Raw genomic sequence first — 14,502 nt, 5'->3', positions numbered from 1 at the left:
AAATGAGGCGATAATCGTCCATTTGGGCAGACTTTCGACCATCGTGTCACTACACACACTGACCCGACTTTTGAACGAGCGGTCATATGTCGGCTGTTTGAGCCGATTATTGGATGAAAACAGTGTAGTGTGTACCCAGCTTAAGTGCCGGGTGATAGTGATGTCGGTTACGTATGCATGCTAAAACATGTGTTTGCAATTAAGAGCAACTGTAAAAATTAAAAAAAATTGTACAGTAGGCATTAATAACATCCTGATAAATCTATGAAAATAAAACATTTCACAAAAATCATAATGATTATATTAGTAACAGGTGACAATAATTGAATACTTTTTTTTTTTCCGTTGCATTCTCCTGGAACTTTATATTCCACATACGTATTGTTCGTATTCTGCATTGTGTTGTGTCTGTCTCAATACGGCAAGTGTCATATAGTTAGACCGTACCTACACCCGTACTCAACAAGAGAAGTTTCTTCAGATCGGCTGGCAGATGAATACGGATGTGCGGATGCTCAAATTCTCTGTGTTTGTAAAAAATGCACATTACGTTCGTTTTGCGTGCCTTAAGGCGCTAGAGGTTTGCAGCTGTAAAGTTCCTTTTTTAGTAAACAGTGGTTACGTCTGCTCATAATCTGCACACCTACATAGTTTTCTGATATGTGAAAAAGTCTGATCTCAGATACTTATCAGAAGCTCCATTATGTTCACACACCATAAGAAACATTATCAAACAACAATATGACACTCACTTATATGATTATTAGTAAATAACTCAGATTGATGGTAATCTAAATAAATATTTTGCAGTGCTGATATATCACATATACACAAAGCTCTGGGTGTCACAAGTCTGATATCATCAGGTTTGAGTCAAAGCTGTCCGGGAGACTCCGAATTCCGGGTAAGACTCCTGGACTCCTGGAATAGCAGGCAAGTACCCCGCATCCTGTCCACGATGGGCCTCAATGACGCGATTCATAGCATATCACATCAATGTGGCCCAGTCCTGTGACACAATAGTTTTTGACGCAGGGGCGGGGATAAAATGACGCTATACACCATGCCCCACCCCCTTCTGGTGGAGGGAGATCCCTCAAAGTAGTCAAGTATGGTTCAGATTACTATGGCTAAATGACTTGATGGGGGTGAGTCATTTCCAGAAGAAAGGGGTGATTGTAAAAAATATTGTACATAGAGTAAGGGTCCCTTTGGATCAATTTTGCACATTTAATCCCTAAAAAAAAAATTCACCAGTATGGACTTTTTTTTTAAGGGGTAACTCCAGTTAAGATACAATTTTTAACCAACATCCATCCTGCCACATACAAAGGCACGGATGGAACAGAACCATGGCTCTGTCCAATCAGCACCTTGTGTGAGATTTAGGGGCCTATTTATCAAGATCCTTTGAGCTGAAAATACCCTGAAAATGGCAGATTTTGGGGGATAACCATATTATTAAGTACAGAAGTTATTTCTAACTATAGGATCGCAGCAGATATTGGACATATCTGCTGCGATATGGACTACTGGCAACAGTCCCACTGTTATCGTACACAATATTGCGTGATTTACCAAGTTCCGGAAATCTGAAGATGGCGTTAGAAACTGAATCGTATGTGGAGAGCATTGCGGTAGCGGGATCTTGGGATTCCTCACCGCAGCTTACTTGCTCTCACCTCTGGTCACTATCACAAATATGTTTCTGCACATGCATGACCTTAGGTCACGTATGGGCAGAGCAACTTTACCATATGACTGGAGAGGAGGCAGACAGTCTCTTGGGCCCAAAGACACAATACTTGGATTTGAACTTCTATCAGTAGACAACAGCAGGGCACGGTGTGTCCCAATTCCGGCAGGGAAGGGATTTTCGAACGACCTCATAACTGAAATGTCAGCTCAATTTGTGGGGGTGTTGCCCAAAAATCTATATTTTAGATGGAGCTACTCTTTAATTGCCAAAGTTGTATTATTCACAATTGCTCTGAAGACAGTACCTGGGGCTATCATTTCGGTATTGTTCATATCCTGCTCATTATTAGTAGATCACAATGCAACACCCGACCTAACCTTAAAACTTCAACTGTCTCATTCTCCTTCTTCCAACAAAAGAAAGTTTGTGTGTAAGTCTAGCACAAAGAAGCTTTAAAAAGCACACAGCACATTATTATAGTTACCATAAAACTGTTAACACAGTCTCAATAATTCACAATGTAGCTGTATAAACATTATGTTAAACACTGCAATATTATTTTGCAAACCAAACAACAAATTGTATTTCCAGCGTTGCTCAAACATTTGAGAGAACAATAGCCAGGCATTGCAAACAGCAAAATATAGAGAAAAGTCTATGTTTTTTTCCTTCAGAAATCACACTGTATACAATCATGTTTCACTTCTATTTTAACAGTAACTAATCTACAATTACCAGCTTGTTTAAACATGAATGCAACAGACACATCAGAACCTGTAGAAGCCACAAGCACAACATAGTTTTATTGAAATTTAATGTTTTGCAAGTCTAAAGAAAAATAAACAAAAACAACACAATATCACTAGGCATGCATTTAAAAGAACATTGCATTTTTTGCTAAGATCACCCTTATTATCAGCAGTATATTCAGCATTAACACTTGCATCATGCTCAGCAAACAAGAGTTTGTATGTTCGTCTGATAGGATCCCACAGAATGAGTTTACTTATTTAAACTACAGGTTTTTCCTGAGCAATGCTTTGTGCCTACCTGGCTGCAAGTGACGAGACGTCCAGCTAATAAGCCATCCAAGTTGCAATCCAAAGTTAGACCATAAAAGTCAGTTCTGTTCCTTTCACGCTGTCAGGTAAAATACTGCTCCCATCTCTCTCCTGTACTTGCTTGAAAACTGCTTGCAGCTTATGGGACGTTTCTATCGCTGCAACATGTTCATTCTACTGCCTTGACATGCTCCCTCAACCATGACATCATAACATCTCCAAGGCTACAACAACCCCACCTGGCAGACTACATTCAAATGCTGCTTCTCAGATCTAGTGGCGAATGCAAAAAACAAAAAAAGTTTTAGCTCCTCTCTCCTGTTCCAGAGCTGTCACCACCTCGCTCACAGGCTGAGTGAGTGCATTTCCCTAGTAAAGAGGTTTGATGGGTTTGGTAAATGGTCTCTGGTCTGTAATAGAACAATAGGTCCTCGTTATCAGCCCCTCCCTGTCTGACAATGTAGATATTTGGAGAACAGTGCCACTATGTTGTGTTGGCAGCTTGGTGTTAAGATGAGAGATCCACTCATCTGCTGCAGCAGGGTTTACTCTATGCCATACCTTGTGGGCAAATTGTTTTTTGTAGCTGTTTTTCCCCCTCTCCTTTATACAGACTGCTTTTCATTTATTCTCTCTTGTTTAAATACAATACTGTCTGCAGCTTAATTATTTATTGTATCTTGCTGTAAAAGTATTGATGTAGCTGACATAAGAAAATAATAAAATCAAATGCAAAATTATGTCATATCCACTTAACTCAAGTGTAGGCACCAGTGGTGAAATGAAGGCACAATATGGTATCAGCTCACCAGATTTTCAGGGACTGAGCAACACAATTTTTTTAGGCCAGTTCAGATTTCTGTCAGTGAAAATGAGTGTGGCAACAGGAACGAGGAGGGGCAACAGGAACGAGGAGAGACAACAGGAATGAGGTGGGGCAGCACAGTGGCTTAGTGGTTAGCACTTCTGCCTTACAGCACTGGGGCCATGAGTTCAATTCCCGACCATGGCGTTATCTGTGAGGAGTTTGTATATTCTCCCCATGTTTGCGTGGGTTTCCTCCGGGTGCTCCGGTTTCCTCCCACACTCCAAAAACATACTGGTAGGTTAATTGGCTGCTAACAATTCAACCCTAGTGTGTGCGTGTGTGTGTGTATGTGTATGTGTGTTAGGGAATTTAGACTGTAAGCCCCAATGGGGCAGGGACTGATGTGAGAGTTCTCTGTACAGCGCTACGGAATTAGTGGCGCTATATAAATAAATGGTGATGATGATGATGATTTTATGGGGAAATGAGCGTGGCATTCGTGTATGAAGTGTGATAGATTGTAGGCTTGGCCTACATTGCCCCAATTATCCATTTGTAAATGTTGGGATACGGCCCTAACTAGGGCAGTGTGAGAGGGGCAGCCACACAGGGCAGAAGGGGGCACAGGATAAGGAATATTTTAGGTGGTTTTCATTATAATTTAGGGGTAGTGCCTCATTTTTCCTTTCTTGCCCCAGGTGCTAAAATTTCTGTGTTGGGAGGTATATATGTTTATGTCTAGAGACTTAATCTAAAAAGAATATTTCTCTCAAAAACTTACCAACAATAGTTTTCAAACTAGTTGTAACAAAAAAAGTTAAGGGTGCTAATTATGGATGGTACAGAAATGTAAGTTATAGGGGCACTTGAAACGATGTAGCTTTTACAAAACTACATGAATGAGCAGGCATAATTTATATTCTTTTGGATCAGTGAAAATGTGCTCCAAACTGCCAGACCCTCTTCTTTGGAGCCTGAAATACAAACGCTGCAGTCTGTGAGAGCGTGGCAGCTAATTGTCTATCCTGAGGTCATAAGGAGCTGGAGCAGGATTTGAGCTAGACTTCCTGCTCCAATGTCAGAGTCAGAGGATTCCAACTGTGTTATAAATAGAATGGAATCATGCGTGGAATCTGATAGGACAGGTTCTATGTTAGTAGATGTAAAGATCTTAGGACTCTGAACAGCCCCATAGATGTAAATGATATACATGTCATCCACCTATAACAAATTACAAGGTATTTATCAATTAATCAACTCTAAAGCGTATATTTACTAAACTGCGGGTTTGAAAAAGTGGAGATGTTGCCTATAGCAACCAATCAGATTCTAGTTATCATTTATTTTGTACATTCTACAAAATGACAGCTAGAATCTGATTGGTTGCTATAGGCAACATCTCCACTTTTTCAAACCCGCAGTTTAGTAAATATACCCCTAAATCTCAAGATGCATTTTTTTAAATTAAGCAATGAGCTGTGACTCTAAGCTTTAAAACACTTTGCTTAATTTTGGGTGTATTTTTTCATTGTATGTAGGCTATGTAAGTTCTTTCTTCTTCTTTTATTAAATATGTCTTTCTTAACTTAATACCAATAACGTTAGACCCAAAATCTAGCCCATGATGTTGTTAATGGTCCATTAAACCCAAAATACAAGTTGCCTACTATAAAAAATAGCCACTAATAACACTCATAAATATATAAGAAAAACATTACTTTTATTTGTGAATGTTATTATTGACTCTATTATACGAGACAACTTGAATTTTAAGTCATTTCTATAAAGAGCTCCCATAATTTGAAACTGAGAATCAAGGTATCCATCTATATCTCTCAACACTGCTGAAATAAGAAGCAGAATAAAACTGTCCACTGAACTTTGTAGCCCACTACAACCGAGCCACAGCCACACTGGTCCCAACCATGCTCCATGTCAGCAGCCCACACCCCTTGCACTGTGACACTGCATTCATGGGTTTGATGGGTGCTCTCCCGTTTCTGTCCGCAACTGAAAGAAAAAGTGCTAGGCTAATTGTCTTCTGAGTAAACTGGCCCTTGTACATTTGTGTGTCTATGGTAGGGGAAATTAGATGTTAAGCTCAACAGGAGAAGGGACTGAAATGAATGTTTTCTGACTGTACAGAATAGGGTGGTGCAACTTGCACAAAAGGATGATTATAATGATAACCAGTGCATTTAAAAAAAGGGATTGGAACTCTGATTCTAAGCCTTGTGAAATGACCAATTAAACAGTTAAAGTATAGTATATTGTATAATAGTGCTTGCTAACTCGTTACACAGTGCAGAATGCAGGAAATCCAGGAAAATCTCTTTGTGGTCTGTAAGATTAGCACCGCCAAATGCCCCATTTTTCTCTCGTGAGCAACAAGATCTGACATATTTGTGAAAGTCAAATAATTGGATGAAGTCGTTTCAAATTAATTGGCTTTATCTGAAAATAGCAAGCTACGGTGTGAAAGGGCATATTACGCAATAACACTAGCTAACACTTCTACATACATTTACACTCACACATTCATTTGTAAATAGTTCACCTTAAAGTTACATCACAGAGTCTTTTTTAATCAAATGTAATAGATTTAATAGTTTAATATAATAATGTTAAAACCACTTTATTGATATCTAAGGTTCAGGATATAGGAAATGTATCATTTTTAGTGTCATATTAATCCACTTTCTACCATTAGACATCCGCTACAATCGGCTAAGCGAACGCACCCTGCATATGCTAGTTATGGATGATAAAGGAATAATGCTCAAAATGATATTGTGTTTGGTATGCTAATAGATCAGTTTGAACCAGTATTTCGGCGGGAAGACACGTAGGCAGCTGTAGAAGAGTTGACTCCCACCCTTGGAGTGCATCGTTTGAACCGACCTATGACCTGCATTATACTGGACTGTCCTAAATCCTGAACCAATGGAAGAATGCCATGACATCATCACTGTTTTTTTATGTACCACAAACTGTATATAAACCAGGCATTGAGACCATCATACAGTCTACTTTGACCACAGGCTTCAGGACTCTGAATGACTGTGTGCTGGATCCAGTGTGCTGCATATATATCAGCTGTACTTTATTTTATTTAATTGTTATTTGTTACATCTTGTTATTAAATCTCTTTTGTGCGTTTGAACCACATTCATCGCAACGGACAATATTTATTGATAGCGACTAGACGAACGTAACATATTAAATTTTCAACATAAATACATTGTGCTGGTGTATGACTTGTGCAGGCTAAAAGATACATCAAGTGTAAACAATGTATCCAAAAAAGGGTCATTCATGGTACATCTAGATATACTGGACTTTTAAAGTTCATTTGTCAACCAATATTTCACGAAAGCGCTGTCATGCATATCTACAATTCCGTTCTAGAGTTAATGATTAACAAAAGCTATTTCTGATTATATACAGCCTGTAATATGCTGTGTTTTCTCTTTAATTTGACCTCTGTGTATGATTACAGAAAAAATAACTCTCTATGTTGTGTGTTAGGGCTATCTTTCCAGAAACTAACAATAAAATGGGTCTCCATACTGAAAAATAAAGATGCAATTGAACATGGATGTGTGCAGGAGAGAGAGAGGCAATCTTAGAGAACACTATTTTAATGTGTACCTGTCAGTAGAGAACAGCAAGGTTGTGATGTACTAGTACATTGCAGTATTAATACATTAGTAGTACTAGTAATTTTGTTTGGCCCACTTGCCAGTAGTGGATAATATAACTATTGATCACTGGATGAGAATTGCTCTATCCTGTTGCATTCAGTAATTGCTTTTTACAAACTTTTAATTTGATGTATGTGGTTTGTTGCTCTTGCAAGTTGCTGGTCAAACTCTCTGTCTCAGTCTGCATGCAAAACGTACTGAAATTTGGTTCTTGTGCCAGTCCAAGGAAGGACATGTACAGCTGCAGCACTGCTGTAATACATCAGATGAAATTCATTCAATTTGATCTTGATTTGGTGTATCGGAGAAATTAGTATATTGGTTATTCTTTTTTGCACACAATGTGTTTTAAAATTAGTGATTGGTAACAGTTTAAAGTTCACTGTTTCAGCACCCATTTCCAATATTTTATTTTGTTTACTTGCTGAATAATTAATATAATATTAATTGACCATGTCCAAAACAAATATAGAGCATGGTTAATATGCGGATCTAAACCATGGCTGTTAGTAGAAGTCATGGACTAAAATGTAAGCAACTAAATTCAAAGCGATGAATCTTCTGTAATAGTACTTTGAGCAGTTTTAGCAGAAATCCATCTAGCCTTGACAAGGTAAATGAGAAAGAAAATAGTAATGCTGAATATAGTAATGCCACTAACCCTTTGCATTCATACCCCTATAACTCCCTTTTTCTTTTTTGTACCACATAAGTAATTTAAAAATTGATAAGAATGAATTAGTAAAAAAAAAAGAAAAGAAAATAGTCATGCTAAAATGAGCCAAACAAGTTATGTGGAAAAGGCTGATTTACATATCAGTGGTGTTAAAAGACTGAACAACCGGTTCCTCTCTTAACAGAAGCAGCATTAGTAGGGTAAAATGATCTCATGCAGTATTTCTGTTGATGTTGACACAAATTCAGTAGTAACAACTATAGCAGCATTTGGTAAAAGCTCCATTGCTAGTGTAGACAAATCTCACTTGTCAATGATTACAAAACAGTTATCAGTATTGAAAGCATTTGAAGAGCTAATGCAAGATTCTCATTTTGAAGATATTAATGATGATGTTCAGAGGGAGGAAGAGTAAGAGAAGAGTTGACCCTGACACAGGCCTGCTACTCCACATATCTGTTTCTAATTTATAGTATGGCATGTGAATGTAGACAGTCCTTGGCCAACAAGACTGACCATTTCTTTGTAATGCTATGGAATAGATGTATAGGAAAAAAATAATGCCTACTAGGGATTTTCCACCAATGCTCTGCACACTCTTAGAATGCTGAGAATTCTGCAAACCTAAAGTGTCTGTGCTAACATTTTGGCCAATCTTCCATTCAGCAAAATAGCTCTGTTACATGAGTAATTTAACTATCTTTTTCTTGGCATGTAAAACTGAGCATGCTAGTCACATGAGAATTAACGGTAATGGATGAGGATATTGTCATTGGGCAGGAAGAACCACAGTTGTACCATCATAACGTATTGAATTATGGTATTCTCACCTAGAGTATGTTGATCTTCACGAGATGAAACAATATCAAGTTAGAACTGAGAGCAACTACTCCGAGTCTGTTGCTGCTACAATCAAGATGTTATCACTATCACAAATACATGACTCATTGTCATCATCACTGGCTGTCACGATCTGCCTACAGCTTATGCATTACATGCTGCTTTGCATGGTAGCTCCTGCCTTTTTGTCTTTATCATTGTATTTGTATTGGCAGTACCTCCATTCACCAGAGGTGCTGCTATTGTGCCTTATTGTGTGCATTAGGGGTTAACCTTCATGTTCCAATTATCCCATGCACCTGGATGTGGTTTTCCCTTTATATACCCTGTCACTCCCAGCACACATGGCTGGTTATTGTTGTCCTATTCTGATGTCATATCCTGTGTTACCTGTGGATTCTTCCTCCTGCCTTGCTCCTCTGGTTCATGCTGCCTGGAATCTGTTCCTACCCCTGCTTCCCTGCATTAGCTGTGTACCTGCTTGTTTCTGGACATTTATATTATTTCCTGCATCAGCCTGCACCTGGTAATTACCACTACTCCTGACTACCTGTTATTTATACTTGTCTGCAAATAAACACAGAGGGGCATATTCAATTAGCTTTTGGATTCGCGGCAACGCGCCGGAACAGCCGCGAAACGTAATACACGGTACCGCAATAACGTGGATTTTCGTTCGCAGCCCATAGGGTTGCGAACGAAAATCCGCGTTAATGCGGTACCGTAATACTCGCAAGAACGCGCACTTTTCGCGGTAACGCGCGTTACCGCGAATCCAAAAGCTTATTGAATATGCCCCAGAGTGTTTTCACCATATATTCGTGACTCCTAGCTGTACTTCTGTTTGTAACCGTGACACTGGCACTCATCATATCATCATCACCACACCAAGTAGTACAGTATTAGGGGGATGCAGAGGAACTTTATGCTAGGGAAACAGGGAGATTTTCAGCCTTTGGGATAACAACTGGGAAGAAAGCTGCAAACAAACTGATCCATTATCATAATCACCACCCACACGTTCTACTGTACTTGTAAATAAACTATCCCAAGTTCTCTGCTTTGCTCATATCTACTACCTTATTGTAACCTGATTCTTACTGAAGTGTAAAAATGTGTAAAACTTTCTGTCTCTGGCACATCTGCTCTCCCTTTAATCAATCCTAAACTGCCCCGGAACAGGTTACGTAGATATCAGGTTAGTAATAAATTGCCACTGCACAAGTTGAAAATAGATGACCCCACCAGATGGAACAGCACTTTAATTATGCTTGTGCTGCTTCATAAGAAACAAAAAGCTATCAACAACTATATCATGATCATGGAGCATTCCAGGATGGGGTCTACTGGCAAATCCTGGGGAACTTATGTTGGCTGCTGGTTCCCTTAAAGAAGATTCTGATCTCAGCCTTGTGTATAATAAATAAAGACTGTGCTGTAGCTATCAGGACCATGAGCACAACCAAATATACAGGGACCTCCAGACTCGCACAATCTGCTCAGGTTAGATAGACCCACATAACTTACATTGGGATCTGAATTGTCACCAAAGCTAAGGCCTTCAGACACCTCATTTCTTTTTTAACTTGTGTTTGTATTTGTAAACAAAAATGGCTGGATTATAAATTTTACCGATAAAGTAAAAATTTTCAAAACCACCACAAGTTAAGATTATTAAATGAATGCTTATTACTAGATTTCACATTGCTATAGTGACCAACAGAAAGGACCAGACTTTCTTGGAAATGTACTGCAGCATCTATCTAAATAGATTAAACATTACAATATGAAAAAACATGGTAGCCCAGTAGGCGGGTTTGTGTGAGAACGGACTTTGGGCCAGATTTACTAAGCTGCGGGTTTGAAAAAGTGGGGATGTTGCCTATAGCAACCAATCAGATTCTAGCTGTCATTTTGTAGAAGGTACTAAATAAATGACAGCTAGAATCTGATTGGTTGCTATAGGCAACATCCCCACTTTTTCAAACCCGCAGCTTAGTAAATCTAGCCCTTTGTCTTAACGCTAGTTGGCGCAACAGAGGCAGAAGAGAAGAGCAAATGTGGTGCAAGTTGTTGAATCTGGTTAGAACAAAGTGCTATGGGGAAATAACAGAATCTGGAACAATGAGGAAAAGGTGAAATATCATTTTTAAGCAGTTAGGAATTGTGGAACATACAAAACATTATATTATAATGATGAGCATCATCACAATCCCAAATATAAATAAAAATCTGTGGTGTGGTATATGGTAACTGCGGTATGTGCCAACGTACGTTCTTAACACTAGCGGCATAATAGAATCAAAAGACCCATTATGATCTACTGGCAGTGGACCAGTTACTACAGGATCAGGAAAGGAATGGAAAGAAAGTAGGACAAAGAATAGAAAAAGCAGCTAAATGTCATGCAAGGTAAATCTCACTCGGAATCTTGAGATTCATGAACAAGAGGTGCAGAAAAAAGCAACTCAGGTGCTTGCTTGGGCCTTCAGGTTGACCACCCGCAATGTCAACTGGAGGAGTGCGGAGGGTGGTACAAACACTAACGCCGATAGAAGACCGCATGGAATACATCCAGATCCTGCTCACCTATGGCCAACACTTTGCCTTAGTTGTAACAACATATTGGTCCATCCTAGGCAAATGAAATTGTGTCCTTCTTACTCCTGCTGGTGCTCGCTATCCCTCTACGGCCATGTGTAAACAACAGTAAAAACTGCATTTGACAGCAAAAATGTAAATGGTTTGTGTAACATAAATGATAAGAATAATAGATGTTCTTTCTGTAGCTGCAGCAGGCTCTGTTGTGTCCTAAAGATATACGTCAGTGCAATTCATAAGTGTTCTAAATGGATACTGAAGTAACATTACTAAGCATGATTCAAAGGTAGATTTTACAGATGTATTATAAAGATTAAGGGCACATGTGTTACTGGAGTGTTTATGTTTAAAGGAGTTGTCCACTGTGGCGCAAATTTCCTCCTAATTTGGAAGCCTCTACCAAGATAGCATTTCCGATGGGTGTTTTCCTCCCAAGACCTCCAATGTTATTTGCATACAATTCTACCATATCTGACAGCAAGGAGAGGAGAGAACCGTCAGACACGGTGGACTCAATGCATCCTTGCTATTAAAGCAGCCAGAATGGCAGTGATACCTGATTGGATGGCTGAAACTGTGGTGGGGCTGTTAACATTGCTACCCCACAGCGCTGGGGTCATGTGTTGAATTCTGACCAGAGCCCTGCCTGTGTGGCATTTGTATGTTCTCTCCATGTTTGCGTGGGTTTCCTCCAGGTGCTCCAGTTTCCTCCCGCACTGCAAAAACATGCTGGTAGGTTAATTGGCCTCTGACAAAAAAGACACTACTGTGTGTGTGTGTGTGACTGGAAATTTAGACAACATGCTCCAGTGTGGCAGGGACTGATTACATGATGGGAGGGGGCTATATGAGCAGGAGAAATTACTCAACAGTGAACAATTCCTTTCCACATGCGAACTGTCACTTTGGTGTCAGTGCACATGATTAATACAGTTAAGGGGAGATGGTGCTTCTCTATCTTGCATTCCTCTGAAATGTAAAAGCAGCTGATTGGCAAAAGCCTGACAGTGGATTTTACCTCCTTGTTTCATATATGAAAATGTTTTCTGTCTCTAGTTCTCACTCTAATCAGCATTTTATACCAGGCACACTACGGTCACACTATAAAGCAGTGTCTTAAATATTTGGTTGCTTGGTTATAATGCTGTTTGCAATTAAATTGACCTTACTCTCTCTCTCTGTCTGTGTGGGAATTTAGTAAATAGCTGTTGTTGTTGATTATGATGATGATGATGCTGTGAGGGGAGGTAATTCTAATTAAGTGTTACAGGGTTTGAAACTCTCAGCAGAAGTAATGGTCAGTCAATACTAAGTGCATATCTTTGATTAACAGGATAAGGAATAACAGAATAAGGAATGGCAAAGATACGCTCAACAATAAATAATGTATCAAAAGCAATTATTCTAAATTCATGAAACTATATTAGTCCCATAGCTTCAGATTTCTATATTTGTTCATTGCAAACAAAAACCGTATAAACAACAGATTATAAAAGTATAGTCAATCATTGTTCACAAATATTAATATAATTAAAATCCCCAGCTGGCAGACTGTTTAGCATATGAATGTTCTGGCTGCTTTTAAAACACTCCATGGAAGTTAGGTACTAAAGTTTTGCACAAGTTTAGTGGAGAAATAATAGTTGAAGATAAGGGTTCGGTACGATAGATGGCATCACTTGCATTGTGTCGTCAGCGTGATTGGCGACTTTCACAATGTCGCCAATCACATTGTTAAAATTAAAAAATCAATGCCACAGGGTTCGGAGTATTTTCAGTGTCGGAAAGAGGTATGTCAACGGAAGATAATCCAGTGGTTACAAAGCCAATGTGGGCTCACAGATCCTCCCCCAAGCCATTTGTAAATTGTCAAATACATAATATAAAAAGTCAAAGGCCCTAATAAGAAAATCCTATGCTAAAACTAAATCTAGCTTTCGCTTCATGCCATAGACCAACAGTTGCATGTTGGAATAATGGGTTAGTGTGTGTGTGTGTGGAAAAAACTATTTTCTCAGAAAGGACTCATCCAATTGACCTGAAATTTGGTATACTAACATTATTTGACAAAAAAATTAGAATAGTGAAGTCAGTTAACTTCCATCATCCCCCCTTCCCCCCGTGGGAGGGGTAGTAAAGGCTAAATTTACGAGTTGAGGGGTCAAACTCATTTTCGTGAGGTAATTTTACCTCATGAACACACATTAAAAAGGGCGCTTGCGTCGGGAAGTAACGCTCTTCCCCTGAGGAGGCCTGGGCTAGGCCCAAATGCATGACAAGAACCTTTTTAAGACCTTAAGTAGCTTGATTTGACTAGAATGCATGAGTATCATGCACGGGTTAATATATATATATATATATATATATATATATATATATATATATATCTGTAAAATAATTAATAAGAACGTTTGCCCCTCCTAACAAGAAATCATGATTACCCTCATATTCACAACTTGCATTGTGCCTCCTGTTATGTTCACATTGGCCAGCAGTGGACAGCTGATGTGTCTGCTCATCTCGCCAATCCAAAGCATGTTGAATCTGGCGATTTTCACAGCAATCTCAGAAACGTTTGGTAAAATCACTTTACTGGCTATTTACTATTAACTTGCTCTTTCATATATCGGCGAGTTTAAACTCGCCTAGGAAAATGTCTGAAAAACTCAAATGGCAGCTTGATAAGACTTTTAAGATTTGCTTTCTTGCATCTAGAACACGGCTTGACAGACTTTCGGGTGCAGATGATAAAACACAACTTACTGTACACATCTACAAACACCTCAATGCAATAATACACACATTTATCAGGTATAAAAATGGGGATTCTGTGGGTGTTAATCTGTTGGGAATCAAGCACAACATCTGAGATCCAATGGGAATGTTTATCCAAATAGAGTTATACACGAGGTCCTAAATATTGACAATTTAGGAGGAAAGGAAACTGAGGATTTTGGCTGAAAACCTGACTGTCCCCACAGAAAGAACTATTGATAGTTATGTAAATATGTTATTATTTATCTTAGTTTAAATGTTTGAAGTTCTGGGTGCATTTGCAGTCTATATATCTACCCTACAGATACCAATATGTCTTTGCTTCAAGCTACAAGAGA

The 14,502-nt window shown here is 38.9% G+C and overlaps 1 protein-coding gene across 14 annotated transcripts in view; it reads right to left on the bottom strand.

The window, feature by feature from the left end:
* KIAA1217 (KIAA1217 ortholog) overlaps window positions 1-14,502 on the bottom strand; it is a 547,404-nt gene that overhangs the window by 248,139 nt on the left and 284,763 nt on the right. The window contains exon 1 of one of the 14 annotated variants that reach the window (XM_075211959.1): window positions 2,750-3,102. The exons of the other annotated variants lie outside the window; for them this stretch is intronic. The gene's annotated coding sequence lies outside the window, so the exon portion shown is untranslated. Of the gene's footprint in view, window positions 1-2,749; window positions 3,103-14,502 lie in introns of those variants that run through there. 14 annotated transcript variants of the gene reach the window in all.

Source organism: Mixophyes fleayi, chromosome 5 (genome assembly GCF_038048845.1).
Source record: "Mixophyes fleayi isolate aMixFle1 chromosome 5, aMixFle1.hap1, whole genome shotgun sequence".
In the NCBI taxonomy this organism is placed as follows: Eukaryota; Metazoa; Chordata; class Amphibia; order Anura; family Limnodynastidae; genus Mixophyes; species Mixophyes fleayi.
The sequence above is the reverse complement of the archived record's forward strand: the minus strand, read 5'-3'. Positions and strand labels throughout refer to the sequence as shown.